Below are 7,071 nucleotides of genomic sequence, written 5' to 3'. Positions count from 1 at the left end.
TTTAAGGATTTTATTTGATATATTAATTACCTCAAGAGTATGAGGGAATGAAGTAATATTGGATTTAAAGGAGGTGCAATGTTGGAATATGGAACAATAGTAGCTCAAATGATGAGTTAAAGTTGTGCGAGTATTGAAGTGGGCCCACAACACATAGGCCCAGGAATTAATAAGGATCAAGCACTCCCTCAAAGAAGAAATTTTCGAAGAAGCTGTGATTTCATCAGCAAACGTTTCATAGGAGATTACGCGAAAACCCGAGAGTTGTGAAGAACGATAGATATTCTGTTTAGCTTGTAGAACCCATGGATTTACCCGAACCTAGTTCGAGGACAAGAGAATTTCTGCAATGCTTGTGAGGATGCCCAAGTGTTAGACTACGTGATTCACTGTCTGCGTATGTAGTAATGGTTCAAGTACGGGATGGATTGGCCCCCATACCGGAGACTTCTATCATGAACTATCATATGTTGATGGAAAATCAGAGAGCCTTGAAAACCTTAGAAGAGTGTCGACACGTCAAGCCATAAAACCATAGAATGGTAGGGCGATGGAACCCTTTACAGGCAACCGATGACAATCGTAGGATATACGGTGAGATTCAACCCCGGCCATTTTTCTTGCAGGAGAACCCATAAATTGTTGGCCGCCAGGAGGTTCCGATAGTTTCTTAGTATTGACGATAGACATGTCAGATATGAAGACCCACACTTCAGAAGAACCTCACCAGGATTGAGAGGACACAAGATTTTGAGAAAAAGGTCATGCCCCTACTGGGAGAAGCACCAGTGAAAGAGTTATTCCGAAGAATATGAGAAGACTGACACCGTCAACCGAAAGGATGGAGTACATGAATTTTTTCAGAACCATAGCATAGCTTTCAAGTGTGGTAGCACCCGAGACCTCTCTGGTCGATGGATTTGCTGGAAGACCTCCAAACCCTAACCTTTTCTTGCTAGCCTCTTCGAATCTCGAGGACGAGATTCATTTTAAGTGTGGTAGGTTTGTAACATCCCAAAATTCTAAATTTTGGAATGTTATATTAAATAAATATTTATACTTGTTTGTATGATTGTGGTGTGGTTGTTTGTGTGAAATTGAGTGAAATTTGATACTTTTTGAAAGTTGAATGAGAGAGAATGAAATGACTTTCCCAAAACTTTCACTTTGCATTTTGATCCCCATGAATTCAAATTCATTTCATCACAAAATCCTAGAGTGAAGATGATATGACTTCTTCCATTTAAATAAATGAAAAGGGTTTTGAAAAGATTTGAATTCCATCTGGAAACATTTCAAATTCGGAAACTTTAAGCAACTCAATGAGTTTCATGAGAGAAGATAAAATGACATCTTCAAATTTTAAGAAAGAGAGTTGGAAGTTTCAAAGAATCATTTGGAAAGTCATTTTGAATCTAATTGAATTTCCAAATTTCAAATTCTCTGAAAGTTATTCAAAATGAGAGAAGTGATATGACACTTCCAAAATTCAGAGGAATTTTAAATATATTTTAATGAGGAAAAATAGAAAAGATTTGGAAGTGGTTTGAAATTCAAATTCAAAACCATTTAGCGGTTATTTGGCTTTTATTCAAATTATTTTCCTCCGATTGTTTTTTGGAAATAAGGGTAAAATGATTCCCTTCGATGGAAAATTAGGAGAAAATAAATTTTGTAATCATTTTTTTATTTTAAAAATGATTTTTATTGAGTTTTATTGCAATAGCAGTGTTGTTTGAATTTTTGGATTCTGTGTGGATTTTATTTGAACTTGTAAAATAGTTCATGCTGTAGGAAATCTTTTTCTAAAAATTGCGATATATAATATGCCTATATAAAATAAATTTTATTTTGTTTATTCGTCTTTGTTTTTTCATTGCTGTTTAGAAAAAACCGCGCCCGCCAGGCAGGCCAACCAGCCCACCCAGCAGGCCAGGCGAAGCTGCCAGCAGGCCAGCGCCCGAGCGCCGCACGCACGAGGCCACCGCCCACGTGAAAAAAAGAGATCGCTCGCCCCAGCGCCTGACTCCCATCGCTCATCCACTACCTCCCTCCCCACGCCCGACCTCTCTCTCTCACACCTGGCACTTGGACCCACCCTTTCTTTCTTCTTTCTCACGTACTAGTAAGCATGCACGTGCAACGCACGTCTCAAACGTAAATCGGATGAGATTCACATAATATAAAAAATAAATGTTTTTAAAAATATAAATCAAATGGATACACAATGTTTGATGTCGCTCAAATTGTATTTTCAAAAGTGAGACACGACAGTGGTTATGTTGCTTCATATAGTAATCGCAGGAAAATATTCTTATTTAAATAAAATCAGTAATTATTTATTAATGCGGTAATATAGGCTTGTAGTGTAGTCTTCTCTTCGAGTGTAGCCAAGAAAAAGAAGTATAAACTGCCTTACGGTGCAATTATATTGTTCAAGATGCTTAATTCTCGAATCTTATTTTATTCTACTAATCTCCGTAGCAAAATATATACTTGACTAATTTGGATCAAATTATATATATTTTATGGTTGTGTGGATTGCCAAAATTATATAGCTACCTACTATGGATAATAGGAAATAGAAGATGATATGTGACTACAACGAATTCTATATAAAATAAAGATGATTTACAAGAACTAACTGAAATGTAAAAAGGCTAAAAGAAATCCAATAATTATCATGATAGAAAGTATTTATCCGGTTTTGTATGTGTTTATGCGTTGGCAACCATACTAACTTACAATGACGTAAGACGCTCTGTGCGTATAGAAACTGAAATGGGTTAGAAAGAAAAAAAAGATGGAAGGAACAATATTCCGGAGTATTTGTCAAGCTTAACCTTATCAAGCTTTCAGGTCAGCTTCTAAATTACAAAAAACATGATGAATCCTCAAATAAGAAAGAGCCAACAATTTGGAACATGCTACAAATCTGGTGAAGATATAAAGCATTCATCCTTTTTTTCCTTGTCGTAAGGGGTAGCTTCAGCATACATTTGTAACAGTGTAATGCCTGATCCAGAAAGAGTTATTTATTATTATTATTATTATTATTATTATTATTATTATTATTTGAAACAGAGGCAAAAGATTTGCCTTATCGATTAATTAAGCAGAAGAGAATTGCCCAGTTAATTTACGGAAAACTGGGCGAAAACCGATACAAACAGATCACGTGCGGACTACTCACAGAGAATGCAACCCCATAAGCACATGATCGACCCGACAGTCATACCCAACACATAATGACCACCAGTCCCCACACTGCGGCATCGCAAAGAAGCCCTCAACGAAGACCACAGGTACCACCAAATCCACGGAGATAAGCCAAGCCATAAGGACAACCTAAGAGACTGGTGACCAACCATCAAGCAGCTGCGGACGCCTTTTCTGTGGCGCTACTCTTCTTGCTCTTGCTCTTGAGAGCCTCCTCCACAATCTTCTTGCCAGATCCAGGGCTAGCCCTCTCCAAACGTGCGAGCAAGCTGTGAATCTCCAACTCGAAGAGAATCTCGTTGACCTTGTCACGCACAGAAACCCGCCCAACTGACACCCGCGACTGGGTGACTGAAGCATCAGAAACTCCATGATCCACAAAGGCAAGCGGCTGGCTGGGCTCCAAAGGACCAGGCGGCAACACACCGACTGCTTCAACATCATCAACCACAGGTACCACCGACACGATGGACTCAGGCGTCTCCAGATGCACACATAACAGAGGCGAATCATGACCCTCATTGTCCACAACGACGGATGGCGGGCTTGCCGCCAACATTGGCAAAGATGGCATCATGGGCATCACCAAGCCCATCTCCTTTGGAAGCACCATCGACAAAGGCGGAGATGGTGCCTCACATAGCTCCTGCAGCCCAGGCATAATTTGCATCACTGGAGTGACGACCACGGCGATGTGCCTATCACTAGGAGAGAAACAACCATAGGGGTCTGTTTCACCCTCGCCCTTGGAATCAACCTGGATCTCGGCCAACGGAGGCAAATCTGGCATGATTGTGAGCCTGCACAGAACCGCCTCAGCTCTCGCCAAAAAACTCGCAACTCTCATCAGGCAGTCTTGCAGCTCAGCCTGCTCCGCGAGGACAGACTGCAGCGGCACCTCTACCATGGTAACATCCTTGGCAGGAGCAGGCACTTGGGAGGGCGACGGAGCAGTACGTCAAAGCGGCGTAGACTGGTGGCTGGTGTTCTTTGCATGACAGAAGCGAGCAGTGTGGCCGAAATAGAGGCAGCTTCTGCACCGAATTGGGTCCCTCCAAGAGTGGGCATGATGACCTTTGGAGAGGCACCGAAAACATCGATCCTCCAACCACGACGGAGGATCCGGCCGGGCATTGAAAGTGGGCTGACAAAAGGCCTGAGAAGATGGCAAACGACGGCGCTCGGTGACAAGGTGCCAGCCTTCCAACGTTTCCCCACGAGCTGTTGGGGCGCAACATATGGGATCAGCGGGCGTCGTCTTCTGTCTGAAACATCCAAGCCAGTCCCCCCAACCAGGACGCACGGGAGAAGCCTCCGGGATGGTGCATGAAAGACCTGTCGGTGATGGATCCGCCTGATCTGGCCCCCGCAAGGATGACGGCGTTGACGTCGGGGACGACGGCAGCTGGCCGGAGGAGACGCCAGCAAGGGGAGCGGGGGTGGCGCCCGCGCCGGCCATCCGCCCACCTATGGCCGGGTCGGCCTTGCGGGAGGCCAGCGCAGCCACAGCCAGCCTGGCGGCGGAGACGACGGGCGAGGCCAGAGCAGGGAGCCTCGCGGATGCGGAAGCTGGCAGCTTGCCTGGGGGCACCTCTGGCACCTCCACGGACACTCCACCAACCTGGCCGGGGTGGCCCAGCGACAGCTGCGGCAGAGCGGGTAGGAGCTCCCAATCCGGATCGGATCAAGCAGCGGACGGGGCTGCCGGTCGAAGGACGCACGACTTGCAGCCAACAGGCAGCCCGGCTGGAGGTGGTGAAAGCACGCTGGCCGGGACGGGTGGCGGCGACGAGGAGGCCGACGGAGTTGTTGGCGGTGAGGACGGGAGGGGCGGGGCGAGGTCGGGGAAGCTCATCTTGCACACCTGCTTGTCCTTGCGGGAGGGAGAGGGAGAGCAGCTCGGGCTGAGGCTGCATCCGGGCGCAGCAGAAGCGGGGGAGGTCGGAGCAAGGAGATCCGGCCGGCGGCGGCCGCGGCGTGCTCACGCGGCCACGAGCGTGGACACGAGAGCCATCGTTTTCCCCCCTCCTATGTTAGGCGCGCAGACAAAGAAAGAGAGGCGGTGCAAATAAGGCCTTAAACAGTATGTCTTCAAGTTTGATGACTGCAGATATGTTGGATCATTTGAAACTGCACAAGTATATAAGAATAAATATATGTGGCAAAATAGTGAAAGGTATATGATTTCTCTGTCATGAAACAAAATAAATCCGACTGATGTGCATGATGGCGGCAGGCGGCTCGCGATTAGCTTCCTAATAGGATGGATGCGTCCGAGATAAGTTTTTTAATATGATGGATTTGTCTGAGATTAATTTCCTAATAGGATGGATGCACTCTGATTTACTTTCCTAGAATGTGATGCACCTGTGATTATTAGTTTCCTAATTTTCCAGGCGTGGAGTTTCATATTTTCCTCCACGGTGGAGTACGGTCAGTCAATGTAAATTACTAAGTGCACACAGAAAATGGGTTAGGTTAAGTCTAACCGTTAGATTGATTTTAGTGGGTCTAATCGTGTGGTGGTATTGGATCTGTGTACACTTTGTGGGGTGTGCTTAAAAAAGTTCTTATTTGATTGTTTAATAGTAGTATAGACAAGACCAGAAACATACGCGTACATGCACCCGACGCCCCTCCGCATCCGATTTCTTTGGAAACCCTATTCCAAGTCAACCCCAGGCCCAAGAAATATGTCCTATAAATAGCCACGACCTTCCTCGACCGATTCCCTTCGAAACACCTCGCCAAAACCCACCGTATCGCACGCCCTCGCCGTTTGGATCTCGCCGCAGAAGCTGCAGTTCATCGCCAGATTCCGACGCCAGTGAGCCCTCCCGAGCCTCCTTCTTCTGGGATCCGACTTCTCTCTATCCCTAGAATCTGTTTGACATGCTCTTGTGATCCCTATTTATCTACAGCCACCGTACCAACATTGTTGTCTTCGCCTGAGCACCCGGAGCACCGAGCTTCACCGCTTTGTTCCGTCGTCGTTCGTCGTCTCCGACCATCTACGTCTCCACCATCGGATGAGCCACTCCCCAGTGCATCCTGTAGACACTTCCGCCGTCGCCCACAACCGCCGGAGCCGCCGCCACCACCGCCCCGATCTCGACGCAACGCTCGTTCCTCCTCTGTATGTGTACGAGCGCTCTGTTCGTTCAGTTAAAAAAGCGATTTAGTAGATTGGTTTTTGTTTAGATCGGTTGGTTCGGTTTAGTCTACGGTTATTTTGGTTTATGTCGAACCGGTTCGTCTATTTGTTTTTTATTAATCGAACACGCGCAGTTTCAATCTACGGCTAGGCGTTTTATAGATCCGATCGCACCCCTGTAGGCCCAATAGCTCCCGTTTGTTTTTTTCTGTATTTTTCGTTTCTGTTTTTAAAACAAAAAAGTTTCAGTTTCGTAAATTCTATATATCTTAGATTATTTAGAATTTTTGATTGATTCTTTTTGCTCTAGTCTACAAATTTCCTAAAGTTTCTGTATAAAATATTTTTGGCCATGTTTTAGTTTTTTAAAATCGTTTTATATGGGTTTTAGTCAGATTAGTATTTCTACTATAATATGAGTTAGAATCAATATTTTTAGGTGATTCTTTTTGCCACTGCTTTGTTTTGACCTTGCCTAGCAGAAGGACTAATTTGGGTATTTATAGATTTTATTAAAATTAGTTTTGCACGAAAACAACTCTGTTTTACTTTATGTCATTTTGTTTCTGTTTTCTATTGTTTTAATTACTTTAAAAACTATTTGCACCTCTGTTTTATTTTATTTATGATTAGTTTCTGTAGTTATAGATGGTGAACTTTTATTTACATAAAAATTTAATTTTTATTTCTTTTTTTCT

This window comes from Triticum dicoccoides, chromosome 7A, assembly GCF_002162155.2.
Source record: "Triticum dicoccoides isolate Atlit2015 ecotype Zavitan chromosome 7A, WEW_v2.0, whole genome shotgun sequence".
Taxonomy (NCBI): domain Eukaryota; kingdom Viridiplantae; phylum Streptophyta; class Magnoliopsida; order Poales; family Poaceae; genus Triticum; species Triticum dicoccoides.
Note: the sequence above shows the minus strand (reverse complement) of the source record.